The following is a 19,838-nucleotide window of genomic DNA, read 5'->3' as shown; positions in this document are numbered from 1 at the left end:
TGCTGTAGTAGCAATATGCCAACACCACAGACACATACTAAAAAATGTTTCAAGTTTTATATTTTTTATTAAAAGTATAAAACACGATAATGTAACTTTTAAACTTTGATTCTTTTTAAATTTTTAATTTTTCTAGACTATTATGAAGAAAATTGAAAAATAGACTATACATAATTTGAACTTTTTTTTCCTTATTCAGGACTAAAACTAAATTTTCTACTTATACTCAAAACTTCCTCTTCATAGAAATTTTCTTTTTTAGCTGTTACTGTCTTTCTGAAACCTGGGTTTGAAATCTTGTGGTGAGTTCCGAGGGCTGGAGCCCAGGGAAAAGATACACCTGAACTTAAAAATGATACAGCTCTTCTCAAGAAGCTGAAGGAAAGAGAGTGGAAATGCACACATACATATAGATAACATTTAAAAATGGGAACAGTTTAGGAAAATAATACTGATAGTCTTAACTTTTCTCAGCAAATCTGGGACCTGGCTGTATCCCGAGAAATAGAAATATGGGTTTAGATTAGCCATTGTGCAGGTGGAAATAGGTCTAAGCAGGATCATGTAAAATGATGTCATAATAGTGGCTGAGCCCAGCTGAGCTTGGAGACCATGACCTAATAGTGACACTAATCCCAGACTGATGGTGTTCTACTATTCAGCCAGACTAAGAAACCTACTTATCAGACAATTTGGGTGGATTAATCCAAGGCTGGGGATTTACAAGGTAAATGAATCTAGGAAGTAAGGGTGATGACGGTAAGTGGTTGAGTTTATGAACCATGAGTCCCATGAGCTATAGGAACCAGGCCGTGTAAAAGAATAGAATCATCATGAGAAGTAGGGTTCAGTAGAAGAGAGCCTAGGAAAAAAGAAAGAAAGAAAAGAAGAAGAGAGCCTTGGTTTCTAAGTAGCATAAGATGAAGAGTGAAAAATGAGATTTGCTGTCATGGAAATAGAGATTCAATGTAGCTACAGATGAGGGAAATGACAAGCTCTGAGGTATGATCGCGAGAATTTGTGGAGACGTAAGCTCTTGTCCAGGGTCAGAAATCTTTGGCTTATCGCTATTTGCTGGACTGGTCACATAGATACTGAGGTGGTTCAAAGTGGTATCAGAACATGCAGTGGAGGGAACTTCAGGGAAGCAGGTGGTCCGTGACTGAGAATGAGTGTCCAGAAGGATTTCTGATTATCTCAACAGAGACTTTTACCTGCATGTCAGAACACTCAGACAAGAGAGGTATGGAGCAGAAAAGTAGAAGAGTAATGAGTGGTCTAAGTGGTCTAAGGATGCCACTGCCTTTCCCCTAGCCCATGTCTTATGAAGTAGAGAAGCAAGTAGCTTCATGATAGGAAAGCAGTGTCCTTGGGTAAGAATATGGTTTCCATGAAGGCCAGGGTTTAGAGGAAGCATTCTGAAAAAAACAAAAACAAAAACAAAAAAAACAACTCCAGTTGTAGAATTTTAAAAAAAAATCTAATTCAATGAGAATTTTAGCAAGTGCCATGGAGAATTTTGAAAAGAATTGTATGAAGAAGGTGTGAAACTTAATGGGGATGAATAACTGAGTAGTACTCTAAAGAGTCTTCAATTATAGGTAGTAGCAAAATAAAAGTGAGGAAGTGGGGCAGCCCTGGTGGCTCAGTGGTTTAGCACTGCCTTCAGCCCAGGGCCTGATCTTGGAGACCTGGGATAGAGTCCCACGTCAGGCTCCCTGCATGGCCTGCTTCTTCCTCTGCCTGTGTCTCTGCCTCTCTCTCTGTGTCTCTCGTGAATAAATAAATAAAATCTTAAAGTGAGGAAGTGTACCCTTTATCTCAAATACCATGATATAACCTTATTTGACTCTTCAATTCATAAAACATCTCTAGGTATTTGTGAATTTATAGTGTTTAGTATCTGATTCATTCATTTAGCTTTTAATACAAAATCACCATAATTTAGGAATCAAAAAGACGTAGGTGTAAATTTTCTGATATGGGCATAGAGGTTATACTCCTAAAGAAAAGAACTTATGTATTAAATGGGATACTGGTTATCCAATATTTTTTTAATTTATAATAAAAATAAATTTTTATTTTTCAAGTGCATCTCAAAATAGTTAATGTTTTTCTTACCTGTCATGATTTCCATGTTTCACTTTCTTTTGTTAAAGTATCATACTTGCTTTTTGCATATATCCTAATCATTAAGCATAAATATGTCTTTATAATGTGCCTGATCACTCAATGATAATCATATTACGTGAAAAAATAGTACTAAAATACTAATTCCCTAAATTCTTATCTTCTATAATACCAAGAGTCTAATCTGCTGAGTGCTATACAGAAAATGTATCAAGAAAATTATAGAAAGTTCAGGTTTAGGTGGGCGGGGGGTGGGGGTGACTGGGTGATGGGGACTGAGGGGGGCACTTGATGGGGTGAGCACTGGGTGTTATTCTATATGTTGGCGAATTGAACACCAATAAAAATAAATTTATAAATAAAACGTTCAGGTTTGAGGAACTCTATTTTTTTTTTCTGGGCCTCATCCTTGTTTTAACTATATAATATATAAAAAAAGTATGTTTCTTAAAGATTTTTTTATTTATTTTAAGGAGAGAGTGAGCAAGCAGGGGGTAGGGGCAGAAGGAGAGAGAATCTTAAGCAGACTTCACACTGAGTGTGGAGCCCAATGTGGGGCTAAATCTCATGATCCTGAGATCATGACCTGAGCCAGAACCAAGAGTTACGTGGTTAACCAACTGTGCCACTCAGGTGCCCCTAAAAAAAGTATTTTAACACAACCGAAATGACCCCAAAATCATTTACTGTGTCAGTCCCTTGGAGGGAAAATATCATAAAAGTGAATCTAAGGAACAGTGGCATTCATGCAGGAAATAGATTATTTCCAACATTTTATTATGAAAGAATTTTAAACATAAAGCAAAATTGAACAACTTTTACAATGAAGTCATCACCTAGATTCCAAAATTAATATTTTCCAATAAATGCTTTATCAAATATCCATTTATCCATTCTGCTATCCAATTAGTAATCCATCTTAGTTTTTGATGCACTTCAAAGTAAACTGCAGACATCAGTAAACTTCCCCTAAAATTTCTCAGCATGTGCATAATTAAAGCTCCTTGGCTCAAGTACTTTCTTGGCTCAGATTAAAGCTGTTTCTGAGCCAAAGCCCTGTGTGTGTGTGTGCGTGTATGTGTATGTATGTTCCAAAAATGCTTCATTTTTAGGATACCTAGCACCATACTGGATACTTCACTTAATAATATTATAGATGCCACATGTATAAAACTACCTTCTAAAAATTAATCCGAACAGAGCATTTGGTTGCTAAGTTCCCTCAAAACCTTTCTTTTGGAATTAAAGTTAATGCCTTGTGCGAGGGCTCATATTTTATTTTTTATTTTTTGAGGGTTCATATTTTAATCGGATTTTATCATTAAAGAATATCTGCTGTAGGCTGGATCTTCTCATGTGTTTTCATTTCTGATGATATTTTCTTTTCATTCTGGTTTAGCCGCCCCCCCCCCCCAAATTAATAGCATCTGAAGACAGCAGCCTGAGTGTTAAGAAAGGAGTGTGTGAGAAGTATCAGCAAATGCAGTGGCCCTTCTGCGACATGGCCTAATATGGTGTACATTCAGTTCCTCATTCTGTGACAGAGATGATTTATTTTTTCCAATCAAGGTTGTCTTTAATTTAAAAATCCATTAAAGTTCTAATTAATCAAAGTGATACTGTTTTTGAATAATTTATATAGTAATGCAATGGCATGGGGACAGTAAAATGTTAAATTCCATGTGTGCCAAACAGACTGAAGTAGCTGAGAGGCTAAATTTCATGAGCTGACTCATGTTCAAATTATTTAACAGCTACTTATCTAGTCACTGACCAAGTGGGATAAGCTCTAGCTGGTAATGGGTCCAGGGGGGCACTTGTCTGACATTTTTATTGCTGGTTGGTAAAGAGGTCAGAGTATACTGAGGGAGTGGCAGGGCTGCAAGGTGGTGGGGGACAGTCTGGAGGTTTGCAGCAGCCTATTTGTCAACAAACATAGAAGTCTTTCAACGCTTCAATGATTGGTCCAGCCCTGGTGGTGTGTGCTACCTGAATGCCAGTCCTGCTTTTTAAGTGAAAAAACAGTATGCTTGGTCATGGAAATATACTTCTAAAGTTTGGGAGCCCTGACAAGTTTTCTTCTCAGTATATTTAATTCTTTGCTGGGCTTTGTGTTTTTTAAAATGTCATTGCACATTCTGCTTTAAGGGACAGAGCTATTTCCTCTAGAGCAGGAAACATGAAATATGAAGTTAGCCAAATTACTAAAGAAGACATTTGGAAATCAAGATAGATCAGTGAGATCAGGACCAAAGTAATTAGAGGATGAAAAGAAAATAGAAAAAAGAAAAGTCAGTTAATCTTGATACTGTTTGTTATAACCTTAGTATTTTCTATTGCTATCAATTAAAAATAAACAGCAGCTCATTATAGGAAACAGAAGATTATTTCAGCAAAACATAGGACAAGTAAAGTGTTTTCAGATTGGAAAGAAGAATGTCCAACTCTGTACCTGCTATAATGTTTACTCTGCAAGCAACTTTTTTTTTTTTCATAATCTGACTTGCTGTACCAATTCAACTCTATTTTCTTCCACTGCTTTTTAGAGGGTAAATCCTTGAATATGTGACTATGTTACCCTATGATTAGACTCTCATACACACACACACACACACACACACACACACAGCTGCTATAATGGTATGAAGAATACACTATTAAACTGTTTAACTAGGGCACCTGGGTTGCTTGTCAGTTAAGCATCTGCCTTGGCCCCAGGTTATGATCCCAGGGCCCTGGGATCCCATATCAGGCTCCCTGCTCAGCGAGGTGTCTGCTTCTCCCTCTGCCCCATTCCCCTTGCTTGTGTGTCTGTGCTGCTTTCTCTCACAAAAATAAACAAAATCTTAAAAAAAAATAACTATATTGTTTTGGAATTCAAGTGGCATCTAAAATACCTCAGCAAAAAAGAGAAACCTAATCATATTAGCAACCAAATAACATATAACAAAAATGTTTTACCTAGGAATTTCAAATTGAGAATTGTTTAGCAAATCAAAGAAATGAGTCACAGGGATATTCTGATATACATATGACATGTTCGTATACTCAAATATATGAATATGTCACATATATAATATATACATGATGTGTTCATATATTCATAAAAATATATATGTAAGCAGTGGTAGTCAAAGAAAACATGAACAATTATGATTTCACTAAAAGTAAACATACATGCAGAGAGAAAGAAAGGGGAGAGAGACTCCCGGGGAAAGCAGGCTAGGCAGGAGTAACACCAGCCATAATAATGTGCAGAGGGAGGAGTCTACTGAATTCATTACATCTTTCTTTGTCAAACCAGCTACTGCTCTATCTCCATACTCCTATGTACTCAGTATCTGTAATTTCCCTTTCAAAATTAATTACTTAGAGCTGTTTAATGTGCCGGATTATTCAGATAAGAAAGTAGTCTTTAAGAATTAATTTCAGAGGTTAAGTTATAAAACTGTCTGTGGAGACAGACCAGTAGGAAGTTGAGCTTCAGATATAAAGCTATTATATATCTCCATTTTCAAAGATCTTCTAAGGGTCAACCACACAGAATGAAAACACAGATATTACCAGCAGTCTCTCTTTGAGGGATGGGAGGCGGGGATGGGGGGCAATCAAAGAATTAGAGATAGCATTTGTTAAGATGTATGGGAGGAGGTTCATGGTAGCCATGACCACTTGAACTCTGATAGATTAAGAAATAAGACAAATGACAAGTATCTTTGGGAAGAACTATATGAAAGTATCTCAGTGATGGAAAATATACCTTTATTTGTTCAAAACTTCTCTTTCCTGCATCCATGTCAGATATATGGATAAAACTTCAGATATTCTTTTGAAATAGTATGCTAGGCAACCACTCACCATCGACTGGAGTTGGCACAGGAGTTGAACCCTATTTGCCCACCATAGTCTTGTAAAGATATATAGGTTAGAGCAGCACATAATAACGAAGGTGTTGGTCTATACCTTATATTCATGTGAATCTTATTTTAAATATTTATTCAAATTATTTCAATATTATGTTAATGCAATTATTTTAATGAGGAATTACGATAAAGGAAATCTAAACTACATTGAGGATAGACATACATCTGAAATATATGCAAAGTGCTATTAGTCACTTTGTGGAAAGAGCATTAGAAAGATTAAATGCATAATCATATGCTTTACATCAGAATTATTCTTATTAAGAGAATATTATATTTGTACCACTAATGTGGACTATTGCTAAACAAAAATCTTTAGCATGTTTTCTGAAATAATTAACAATAAATATATTTTATCATATATTCTATTCAGTTCCCTAAATAGAGTTTTTCAAAAGCAACTTAAGAAGATATTGCTTTTTAGGAAATCCCAATTACACAAAATGTTGTACAAATGAACAATTACAGTGTTTATATTATGCTTATGACATATTGGTAATTCAAAACTGTTGAGAGTAACACAAAGCAACAATAACACTACTTTCAAAGTTAATAATATCATCTGCCACTTATCACCTACTTTTAGTTTCAAAGAGCTTTACCTTACTCTATCAATTATTGTCATAGTTTGAGGTGCATTCTTGATGAACATGGAAAAAGTAATACTGCTTTTCTTCAGAAAAAATAGAGTACTTTTAATGTTTTATTATATTACAGAGATGGGTGATAAAAATTAGGATTTAGGGTCTCCTGGGAAGAAATGGTAGTGTGTTAAATATTTGTTGGCTTTTCATTATTACCTAAGAGGATAAATCCAAGGACTAAGAGGAAACCCAGCATGAGACAGTGCTCCCACTAACTGATTCCTCTAGGCTTCTGTCCTCTGGAAGCCAGAGTCATCCTCACTAGTAGAAGCTAATAAGAGTAAGAGCCTCAGCATGTCTCTATTAATGTTAGTACACATTGTCCGGCACTAGTATAAAAGATATACAAGAAGATAGATTCAACATAAAACAAGAGAATACCAGAAAATATTTACAAAGTCATGCAGAAAATGAAGATGACTGACTAATCAGACACCTATTAAAGTAGCCAGAGATAAAGTCAAGCTTAGCATGACCAAAAAAAAAAAAAAAAAAAAAAAAGGAGAACATTGTGAAAAAGAATGTAAGGAACATTGGGGATATAGTGGAAGAGTCTAACACAATGTAATTTGAGTCTCAGAAAGAAGAGGAAAGGAGGCAGATAAAATATTTGAGAAGAATTTCCCCAAACTGAGGAGTCCTATCAAACCTAAATCCAAGAAAATTCAAGAACTATACACCTCAAAAAAAAAAAAATCCGAAGAAAACACCCATGCACACCATGAGAACCGCTTAAGACCAAAATTCAAGAAAAAAAATATTAAAAATGGCTAGGGAAAAAAATCCTTCCTTCATGTGAAAAACAGTAAGTTCAACAGCTGACGTCTCATCCAAAAACAAGGAAGCTAGAAGACAAGAGTGTAACTTCTTCAAATTGCTGCAATAACAATCAACCAAGAATTCTATACCCATATATCCCTCAAGGATAAAGGGAAAAAAAAAGATCATTTTAGACATAAAGAGTCTAAGATAATCTGTCAGTGGGAGAAACATAAAAATATTAGTGTACTCTTCCAGAAGGAAAATGGCTATGCAGATGCTTTGCCAATATACCCTATTTCATCCATGGCACACCATAAACATACATACAATCCCACTTCTCCACTGAGTGTGGTACATAAGGTGTTCTAGATAATTTGATTATCTATTTAACTGAGAGCGAAGTCAGTAGTTCTACTTTTCATTATTTGTGATTTACCTCTATTTTGTTTTTAGCTTTTGTTTTTAGCTATTCAGTCAACCTTGAGAGGAAAAGGCAAAAATGTCAAAGTCTTTCATTCTGTTTTTGACATGTTTTTGAATAAAATAATGTAGCTATTCCTCAAGAATTGGGGAAATGTGTTCAGTTAGGGCTTTTAACCAACTAAAACTATTCCTATATGAATAAACATTCGTTCATATGTTCAACACATTATTGACTACCAGCTATGAGATGAAATGTTTTAGGCAATGTAAATAAATTAATACATAAGCATAAAGTAACCCTTTGTCTTCAAGGAGCTTATGGTCTCTTGGGGCATGTAACAGAGAAATATTGTAAGTTAAAGTGGTAAGTGCTATTAGCACATGAAGCAGGAAAGAGGTTAGGGGATGTGGACATGGATATTAAGTTGTGATTTAATTAGGATATTCAGAGAATATCTCACTGAGAATGTGACACATATCAGAACCTTAAAGGAAAAGAAAAAACAGATCACGAAAACCTAAGAGGTTAGCATATAGAAGAATGTGGTTCCAGCCATGGGAAAAGCAAATGCAAAGGCTCTGAGGCACTGATGCACTTAGCACACCTGCCTGGCTGAGGCCATTGAATGATGGGATAGAAGCTGAGTTCCAAGATGTAGAAGGAAGGGAGGGTGTGGTGTTGGACATACAAATGGGGTCTCGTCAGCTCTTGTAAAGATTTAGTTTTTTCCTTAAGGGAAGTGGCAAAGTATCATAACATTTTGAACAGAAGAGTGACAATCTGACTTGCACTTTAAAATGATCACTCTATCTGCTGTGCTGGGAATTGACTAAGGCAGTATTGACTAAAGGAAGAAACAATGGCACCTACTGGAAAGCTGTGGCCATGTTCCCTGTGAGAGGATGGTGTCTTCCAACAGGCAGGTAGCTCCAGAAGCCAGCCAAAGTAGAATAATTTGGGCTCTATTGTGTAGGTAAAGCTGGCAGGTCTTGCTGGTGTATCAATATCAAGGATGACTTCCGGGGTTTTTGGCCTAAGCGACTCTGGAAGGATGAAGTGTTATCACCAATTGAGAATGACATCGGAAGAGCAGTTTTGAGAGGGCATTTTTAGCATGCTTTCATTGTTTTTCTAGATGAAATGGTATCTTTTAAGAATTTGCTGTGCAAGATTTTAAGTGTATTTCAGAAATGACCACTTAGATAACTTAGATATAATTCATAATGCTTACTCCAATAAATGATTTTAAACAAAACCTAGCACACAACTAATCTCATGAGCTTCCATTTTATAATCTATTTACAGATTCTATGAAAATAAAATGAAAAATGCATTTAAAGCCTTTGGCACATAGTAGGTATTCTCTTAAGATATTCCTTTGTAGCTCTATGACATTTAAGGTCATTACTTTTGATGGCCTAGTGTTCAGTTCCTCATAATGTCCTGGAGAAATACAACTTTTTCTTTTAAAAGATTTCATTTATTCATGAGAGACACAGAGAGAGAAACAGAGACACAGGCAGCAGGAGAAGCAGGCTCCCTCCGGAGCCCGATGTGGGACTCAATCCCAGGACCCCAGGACCACGACCTGAGCCAAAGGCAGATGCTCAACCACTGAGCCACCCAGGTACCTGAGAAATACAACTTTGAGGATGGTGTTTCAGGTTAACAAAAGAGATAAACTGAAAAAAAAAATAATGATGTACAGATGCTAAAATTCAGTAAGATGTCCCAAGAGTGTTTGGGTGACTCAATTGGTTAAGTATCTGACTCTTGATTTCGGCTTAGGTCATGATCTCAGGGTTGTGGGATCAAGTCCTGCATCAGGCTCTGCACTCAGTGTAAAGTCTGCTTCTCCCTCTCCCTCTTCTCCCCGCCCCCACTCATAAATAAATAAATAAATAAATAAATAAATAAATAAATAAATCCTTTAAAAATCTTTTTTAAAAATTCCATATGAAAAAAAATTCCATATGATGTTACAAACCCAGGTACTGCTATATGAATTACAAGGAGATAGGATTCTCTAAGTTGATAAAACAGTATGGAAGCCTATTTCCTTGTAACTCAGGAATTTAAAGCTATCTTGGGCCTATGCACTTAACTATTAAAATATACTGCATTAAAAACAAAGCAAAATCCTACATGGAAATGTCAAACACAAAATTTTAACAGTGATGATGAACAGCCTCAGCGCCAAAGATTAATTTTTTCTTAAATCTTCATGCACTTCAAATTATTTTCAACAATGAGCATGTCTTATTTTGGTAACCAGAGAAAATATAAAGTAAATCATGCTAACTAAATACTACAATGATTTAACTAGACTTTTAATTTATTACCTGAAGTCTTTAACAATGCACAGCACGATTATTCGGGAATGTTCCACACATAAGCACCAAATTCTTGTAGAATATTTCATCTGTTTCTTGGCTGTTCAAGTATCCTTTGATCAAGGTCTCCCTGCTTCGATTTTCACTGGCCCTGAAGTAACCTCTTTGCTGCTTCCTTTATTTAGAAACCCCCACTTTTTTTTTCACCTTAAGATGTTTTTCACCTTCCCTGCTCACTCTCTTTAGTTCTTCCAGAACTGATCTTTTATATGACTTCACGACGTATTGAACCTGGTCTTTATTCCATCCCCTGCTCTTCTTTCATTTTAGTGCTAATAGCCTTCTCTGCCTTTGCTTGACTTCCTGTCTTCCTCTTTGCCCACTATAACAATTTCTAGGTCTAAGCACTTTCCAGAATTCTAGAAACAGCCTGTACACCCTGCTAAAGAAAATAAACTTGAATAAAGAATTTTCTTGCTAGCTCTACACCCCGTCTTTAACATAGTTAGCTGGACAAATCTTGTGAGGGAAATAAAGCCTTCCTAGGGGATGATCTCTCAGGCTGGGTGGTTTCAGACAGAAATGCAAAAAGGCAAGACTTTTGATATTATTCTATCAAGTGTTTCTCTGAGTATACATTGACATATATGGACACATTTCTTATAAGATATGAAAATATAAAATCCCAGTATTGGAAGAAGCCCTGAGTATCAGCTCATGGAGGTCCAATCACTCAGTTGATGTTGGATGACTTCTGTACTTTCCTCCCTTGGAGAACATTCTGCTGGTGCTTGGAAGACTCTAGTAAGCCCCAAACAGGAGACATTGCTGCCCAATATGTCAAATTAGACAGCTTTTTCCCAATGTGATATTGAAACCTGTCTCCCTACAGATTGTAGCCATTTATTCTTAGTTCTTTTTCCTAGATTTGTGCATGGTAAATTTCACCCCTCTTCTGCAGAGTGGACAGCTGTATACAACCCCCGCCCAGGCTTTTCTCTTCACTCTCTGCCTCTGTTTCTTCTACCTTTGAAGTCATCTTTTTTTTTTTTTTTTTTAAAGTCATCTTTAAAATCAGCAGAAGAAAACCTTTAAACCTAACATGTACCTTTGAATCTACTGTGTGGGCAAATACAAATAAAAAATAAGGCTGATTTCTCCCTGTTGAAAAGAGAGGAAGTATCCTACCTAACCCCTCCTCCCTTCCCTTAGAGCAATTGCTTTAGAAAACTTGTGGGCACCTTCTCTGCCTCTTTGGTATGTGTGTAAATTTTTTTTTTTTAAAGGCTAAATAAGCAGCCCAGGATTGTTACCTCAAAGAGCTGGGAGACATCTCTTTGAAATGTAATCATCAAGGAGCAGGGAGGCCTAGCTCCCAGCTTCCCAGGATGATAGGAGCCTAACCTCACCTGGTGTGTGGCTCCAAAGTGCCAAACCTCCTCTGGTCATAAAAGTAGGAGGCATTTACTGTTTTATTTCATGACAGCAAACACAGGTGATTATCGCAATTACAAAATGCACTTAGCATGAGCTGTATGTGATAAATGGTGCCATCAAGTTCTCTAACTTGAAGACAAGTTATTGTTTGAGAACACATGTATAATGGGTTTTATCTGCTTGGCTATCTAACAGGGTGAGATTTATTCCTTCTGCAATCCCTTTAGCAGATTGTCTGGGATGTGCATCACATTCCGGTTTAATGCTTATTCAATGGAGACACTGTTCCCTTTTTTTGTCTACTTTGTGGAGATGCTTTCTGAAGTGGCAGCAAATTTTGTTTTTTAGATACATTTGCCCATAATTACTGCACGGAATCTCATATATTCAAATCTCATATATTTAATTGACTGATATGGAATTTATTTATAAATATGATCACATAATCAGAGCCCATTACTTATGATGGGAGGCAAAGGGAAGGCACGTGTTTTCAGATTACTTTAAAAATATGCTTTTAAAAACAACTTCATCAAGTTGTTTTTAAAAACAACTTATATTGACGTATATTGAAAGCATTTAGGAATTAGCTGATACTATTACTGAGCCATTAGTTCTGACAACTCACTGAAGATATAGAAATAATTTGAAGATTACAGATAAAAAGTGGAGATATATATGTTTTGTATTACACCTATTTGAAAGTAATTTTACGATGAGTTTGGAAATTATATACTGATTAAGCTAATGTTAAATTTTCCTGAGATTCTAGAATAAAGCAGCAGGCTAGCATTTCAGTCTCAGAAAAACAAAGCAAAACTAAAAGAAACATGTTTGGAAGGAAATTATATCAGATCAATAGAGTACATGACAAAAAAAAAATAGGTACATGACAGTACAAATTCACAAGGCAAGGGAATATGAGATATTATGTAGAATTATATGTCTCCTTTACATTCTTTTCAACACAATTGAGGACAGGTTAAAATTGATCTTTATTGTGTAGTGAACATCTATCCAATGAGCAGAATGTTTTGAGCTTACAAAATTCCATTTAATATTTCAGTCAATGACTTGCAAGTCTGGATGGTACATATGTTAATGAGCACAGAAATAAAAGATAAAATTATAAAAGTAATTCCTTTATTTATTCACCTGATAACTCTTGCTTGGCCATGTACTCTATGTCAGGCACTATAATAGATATCAGGAATTCACTGAGAGAAGACATTCTAGTTATTCAATACATGAAATTATCAAGGAGATATGATCAAATAAAAACTGAATAGCAATAGTTTAAAACGCCACACTTCAAATAGTATTTTTGTGTTTAAAAGAAGCCTAAAGATTAGCTTTGAAATCTTGAGTGCATTTTAAGCCATATTAAAGAACACAAAATATGTGGCCAACACGAACATTTGAAAAGAAACATTTATGTTTAAATAAAAAGAACGCATTTTTACTACCTTATTTATCAAACTGTCTCAAGGGACTCATTACCATTGCTCAGGTTAATGTTGAATTTTAACATTTAAAATGTTTTCCCCAAACATTTATTGTATTGAAAAATTTAGCAATAGTATGGAAACAATGCAGAGCAAAGCAATGTAACTAAAAGTTATAATTAAGCATGATTTCACATGTAACTGTCAAATTCTTATGGCTTACTCCACGAAGGAGGATAGAGTCCACAATTAGATTCTATAGGGTATAAGGGATTTTAACAGGAAAATAAGTAAATGTTTTTCTAGAACTTGATAGCAACAATTGTGCTTTTGTGTCTTTCCATTTTTCTCTTTCAAATGGTGAACACAATAGAGGTATTGAGACCTGAACTAAGGTTCAGGATTTATTTGTTTTAGAGTGTTTCTCCTTAACTGGGAGAAACCAGAAGTCCAAAGGAGTTACTGCCAAAATAAAGTAATGGAAAGTGACCTAAGTCAATGTGGCCAGTTGGAATATTGGTCAGAAAGACTTCACCCTCCTCCCATCACTGCCACAGAAAGTATGTTCTCCATGGTCTCTTCATGTTAGGCATGGATATTTGGCTTGCTATGGCTAATGGAATATTAGCAGACATGACTCCCCAAGGACTTGAGATCATCTACACTTTGGGGACTTGTCTCTGGCATATCTGCTATTGCTAAAAGAAGAATTTGCTTTGAACTAAAACACTTGTGTCAAGAAGATGAGAGAAACATGTAGCAGAGCAGTACCACCCACCCAAACCTGGCCTAGAACAATCAAGCTCCTGATAATCCCGATTACATGTGTTAAATAAATGCTTATTGTTTTATGCTGCTACATTTTAGTGGCTGCTTGTTATGCATCATTATTGTGGTGTAGCTAATCAGTAAATACAATAATACTGTTTGCTAATATAGTAAACTCTGAAAAGTAGACCTCAGGGAATGCAGAAAAGATGAACGACTTAGTGTTTTTGTTTTTTCCAAATAAGTAAAAAAATTCTGAGAGACCCAGTAGTGAGACAGAATAGTCTAGTTGAAAAGGTAGGAGGCATGAAACTACTCTTCCACACTTTAAAGGGGATGTTAATCTGGGGGATTTGGATAACATGCACATTCCCAGGCCTCTGGTTTCAAGTGTCCAAATTAGTAAGTCTGAGATGGAGCATTGATACCTGATTTTAACCATAATTTCAAGTGAAATGAAGATGAGTAGGTAGCCCAGAGATCCCCATAGTACATGGATTTCAACATTTCAACATTCAGCAATCAAGTCTTTCTAATGAAGATGAGACTTTACTTGCAATGTTCCCTCATAAGCTGGTGTAAACAAGACGATCTGTGATTGTGGTTCTAGCTATGTTTATTGTACTGTGTGAAGTTCTGTGATATCTGCCATAGGAAATAAAAGTGAACCCTAAGAACTCATTTATGCCCTCAAAGCAAGTGAATATTATTCAATGAATAGGATGAGCGCAGGGTGGGTAGAAATTGTAAACTATGGAAGGAAAGGACAATAATACAGTAATCCCTATGGAAGAAACATGGATGTGCAGAAGTAACTGGATAATAGTTATTCTTATAGCACAGTTTTTTCAATATCTCTACAATATTAGTAACAATAATAGAAAATACATCTAGCACATATAATGTGATGTTCTTTAAAACTTCCTCCCCCTATAAAACAACAACAACAAAATCCTTTGGGAGATATCTCACTTTTGCTTGAATTTTCTGGGTGAGAAAACTGACAAGTTGAGTGACTTGCCCATGTTCATACAGCTAAAGTGGAGTAAAGCTGGAACTTGAACGCACAGTGCACCTCAGGCATCCTTGGTCTTGTCTACAACACTGTAGATAGCATCTTTGGCCTACAAGGAAAAACTTTCAGGTCAAGGTCAGGTGGCCTTTTGTTAACTGCCATGGTGCCATGAGTGAGCAGATAATTAATCCCTACATGAGGAGTGAAGGAATGCATCCGACTCCCCCAAAATATAAAGACTTCACAATTTGTAAGAGCCATGTGTATCTCAGAGATGCTACTATAAATTGAGCTGTAAAGCTACCTAAAAATAATGTAAACATTTTGACATATATTTTAAATATAATCAGGAATTGTTTATTTGCAAGTCTAAGCACTTCAACACATTAGAAAATGGCACTTTTCTAAACAATTTATGAAATAGCCGCTATCCGTAGTTTAAATCTTTCCACTAAAACAACAAATGGATGATTTGCTTTTTGATGCCTCTCGTGGTGAAGGTGTGATCAGGTGGGCTGAGCATGGCTGGTTGAGGCATCACAGCAGATCCATCTGGCCCAATCCTAATGGACAGATCAAAAATGATTCTGTCAGAGACTATTTTATGTGGTGAAAATCTCGTAAATTTAATGGAACAAAGACAATTTACTACTGAACAAGAAAGACACTAGATATATGTTCTGAAAGTGAAATTTGGAAAGGAAAGTTGTAGCAAGAGCAAGCAGGTGACGGTGATGGATATTTTCAAAAGAACTGCTGTATCTGCTCTACTGCAGTGCCTCCAGATTTGGTTGCTACAAATCCTGCTGGTAAGCAATTTTGCCACATGATCTTTAAAAGAGCAACACAGATATCTGGATAAATAAGAAAAATTTTGATATATGCTGCTTTGTAAAATACTTTTAAGAAAAAAAACTTGCAAATTCTGGATTTTGCTTGGCTAATTTCTCTTTTCATGTCACTAAATACATAGGCCATGTATAAATTGTACTGTTCCTTTCATTAGGAAGCATACCCGGAAGTCTTGATATATTCAGAATAGCAGCAAATACTTAAGATATCTCCAAAAACATAATATATTTTAGTACATTTTAGATAAGTTCGTTTTAAGACAGAAATTGTCAAAATGCATTTATTTTGAATGTTATAATCCAATGCAGTTTATGTGCTCATTGTATTCTCTCAATCTTTGTACTCCTTAAAATTAAGAACTTAACTCAGTAATATGTCAGTAAATGTGTAGAGACTGGGTCTGGGGTGCTTACCAATTCTGTGATATAAATCCTCTCACTAAGGTTGGTTTCAAGCTACTGATATGCTGCCAAGTGGCTTGCAAAATTCCTGAATACCTAACGACTGGCCCTCTACAGCAGATGCCAATCAGTCCCAGCATCCCACTGTGAAGCTTCAGAAATGTCATGCATCTTTAAGAGGCTGGTTCTTAGATTTAAATATAATCATCTATGGTAATAAGAACATTTTGTTTTCAAATGCCTCTGTTCTCTTTGACCTTTGTAAAATTAGTGGTGAGACTGTTTTTATATTAAGAAAGTCTGACACTAGAAAAGATCTTTCCATGCAGAAGATCCATGGGAAGACTTTTCTCTTAATAAAGGTCATTAAAAATCAAATAGTAAGAGGACAAGAAGTCAAAGCTACTCCATGAGCGAGAAGTTATTCATTTATTCTGTAGAAATGTCTAATTAATATCGAATGAATGTGTATTGCTATTGCTTATATAGGTTATTACCATATTTACTAGAAGTAATGATTCAATAAGCAGCCTGAAAAAAAAAACACCCTGATAAGTTTTTTTTAATAAAATCTAATTATTTCCATGTGATAGACTCCTTAAATGGCATTACTATGCCAGGATAAATTGTACTTCTCTCCAAAATTTGTCTGGGTTCTGATTATTTCTCTCCATCCCCTGTGCTACCACCTGGACCAATGTACTATCAGTTTTCCCAAGATTTTTGCAATAGTTTCTAAAATACATTCCCTGTTTCTATGCTTGTTGTTGACCTTTACTGTCAAATCATTCATTCAGAGTGATCTTTTAAAGCCAAAAAACTCATCATAATACTTCCTTGTTTTATAAGGGTTTTGACCCTCCAACTTATTCTCATTTCACCTCTATTGAAACCAGAGTTCTCATAAAGGTTAGGGATCTCTTGTCTCTTGCTGCTTTAAGGATCTTTTCTTTATCTTTGGAATTTGCAAGTTTCACTATTAAATGTTGGGATATTGAACAGTTTTTATTGTTTGTAAGGGGGGATCTCTCTATCTCCTGGATCTGAATGCCTGTTTCCCTCCCCAAGTTAGGGAAGTTCTCAGCTATTGTTCAAATACACTTTCTGGTCCTCTGTCCCTTTCGGCGCCCTCTGGAATCCCAATTAAACATAGATTTTTTTCTTCTGAGGCTGTCATTTATTTCCCTTAACATTTCCTAAAAAAAAAAAAAAAGAAAGAAAGAAACCAGAGTTCTCACAATGTTTTAATGGCTCCCACATTACTGTATGATCTAACCCCTTTCCATCTAACTTTAAACTAAGGTTTCATTTCACTCATCGCATTCTAGACACTCTCTTTCTTGCTGCTCCACTCTCACCAGAATCCTGCTCAGCCCCTTTGCATTTGTGGTTTCCTCAACCTAAAATGCTCTTTATACGTGACTTAGCTCTTTACATATCTTGTTTAGATTTTTGTTCCAAATCACCTTCTTAGTGATTTAAAGTAGCATTTATCTTATCCTTATACTTTCTATCTTCCTTCCTTGGTTTATTTTTCTACTTGTGCTTAAACTAAGTTAATGCCCTTAATGTTTTGCTTTTATACTTATTATTTGTCACCCACCACTGGAGTATAAACAAAATGAGGAAAATTATTTTTCATTAGTGTACCCCAAAAGTTGCCTGATATGTAATAGGTGCTGGATAAATATTTGAGGAATCGATACATAAATTGTTCACAACAATATTCCCCAGAAAATGTTGTCATTATTTACCAAATATTTCATTTTATGTGCTACACTATAAGTCTATACTATTGTCTCCCTGTTTTTACTTCCCTGACTAATGAAACTCAGAAGCCTAAAAGAAGAGTTGGTTACAAAGAGAGCAAGGAAAAAAAAAAACAGATTTTTTGCAAGTCTTCTCAGTATCCACTCCCCCAGCAATATTCTATCCCAAACTATTATGTGGGAATAGCATCATGAGAAATAGTGGAAGAGAGAGCTTTAAGAATAGAATGCTCCACTGAAGCAACTGTTAAAGCAAAACAAGGCAAAATAACCTAAAACAAATGAATAATAATAATAAAAAAACTTGAAAGAATAAACCGTATCAGATTTCCAAAACTTAACTAAGAATTTAAAGCATCAGGTGGGTGCTTAATGAAGCAAGTGACTACAAAGTTTTGGTGTTGAAGAACATCTCTGTCAAGTCACATACTGCAGTGGAGACTTTAGTGACCACACAGAAAAAGGAAAACAGCTTGTGAAAATGGTGTGGAAAGTCACTTTAAAAAAATGACTGGAAACCTCAACAATCAACAACAAAAGTCACTAGAGTGGAGGGAGAATCTAATTTCCAGAGTCATCATATTATAATGTCCAGAATGTCTAGTTTTCAGAAAAATAAGTAAATAACAATTTTAAAGTAATGAGACATTAAAAAAAAAAGACAAGAATGAATGGCCCATTCACTGGAAAAAAATACATTTATAGAAGGCCTCCCCTAGGAAGCCCAGACATTGGATGTACCACACAAAAACTTAAATCACTGTCTTGTGTATGCACAAAGGGCAGAGGCAAATTGTCAGTGAATAACTAAAGGAAACCGGGAGAACTATATATGAACAAATACGTCTGGAGCTACTGGATTTCCCAATGCAAAAGAACAAAGTTAGTTCCCTACCTCATAGCATATAGAAAATTAACTCAAAATGGATGCACATCCTAAATGTAAGATCTAAAACTGTTAAAACACCTAGAAAAAGCACAAGGATCAATCTTGATGAACTGGATTTAGCAAGGGATTCTTATGTACGACACCAAAGTATTATCAATGTGAAATGATAAAGACAATGAACTTCATTGTAACCTTTTCTCTATTAAAGGATGCTATCCACAAAGTGGATATGGGAGTAAAGCTAAAGGATGGGAGGATATATTTGCAAATCACATACCTGAAAAGGGTCCCAAATCCAAACTATATTAATAACATAATAATAAAAAGATAAAAAAAACAATTTTAAAAAATGGGAAAATGACCTGAACAGACATTTCTCTAGAGAAGATATACAAATGGCCAAAAGGATGTTCAACAACATTGAGAATTAGGAAAATAAAAATGAACACTGGGGCACCTGGATAGCTCAGATGGTTAAGCATCCAACCCTTGGTTTCAGCTCAGGTTGTGATCTCAGGGTTGTGAGATCAAGCCCGATTAGAGCCTGCCTAAGATTCTCTCTCTCTCTCTCTTTCTGTCCCTCCCTCAACTCATGCTCTCTCTCTCTCTCTCTCTCAAAACAAAACAAAGCAAAACAGTAAACCACAATAAGAAACCACTTTATACCCAGTAGGATGCCTATAATTCAAACAAACAATACATGTTGGTGAGGATGTGGAAAATTTAGACACCTAGTACATTGTTGGTAGGTTTATAAAATGTTGCAGCTGCTGTGGGTATCCACAGGAGGTTAAATGTAGAATTACATTATGACCCAGCAATTCCACTCTCAGGTATGTATACCAACCAAGTGAAAACAAGTACTCAAACATATGTACAAAAATAGTCATTATAGCATTATTGAAAATAGCCAAAAGGTAGAAACAACCCAAATGTTCAATCAAAACCATCATATATGTACAATGGAATATAATTCAGCCATTAAAGGGAATGAAGTACTATGATACATGTTACAATGTGAGTGGACCTCAAAAATATAATGCTAA

The 19,838-nt window shown here is 35.6% G+C and overlaps 1 long non-coding RNA gene across 4 annotated transcripts in view; it reads left to right on the top strand.

Annotated features, from left to right (window-relative positions):
* Positions 1-594: 594 nt before the first annotated feature.
* Positions 595-19,838, top strand: part of LOC140605310 (uncharacterized) — a 64,432-nt gene continuing 45,188 nt past the window's right edge. For all 4 annotated transcript variants that reach the window (XR_012008021.1, XR_012008022.1, XR_012008020.1 and 1 more), the window contains exon 1: positions 595-727. This is a non-coding gene — a long non-coding RNA (uncharacterized lncRNA). The remainder of the gene's footprint in view (positions 728-19,838) is intronic.

The sequence above is a fragment of the Canis lupus genome, chromosome 15, assembly GCF_048164855.1.
Source record: "Canis lupus baileyi chromosome 15, mCanLup2.hap1, whole genome shotgun sequence".
Lineage (NCBI taxonomy): Eukaryota > Metazoa > Chordata > Mammalia > Carnivora > Canidae > Canis > Canis lupus.
Note: the sequence above shows the minus strand (reverse complement) of the source record. Positions and strands in the feature narration are given on the sequence as shown.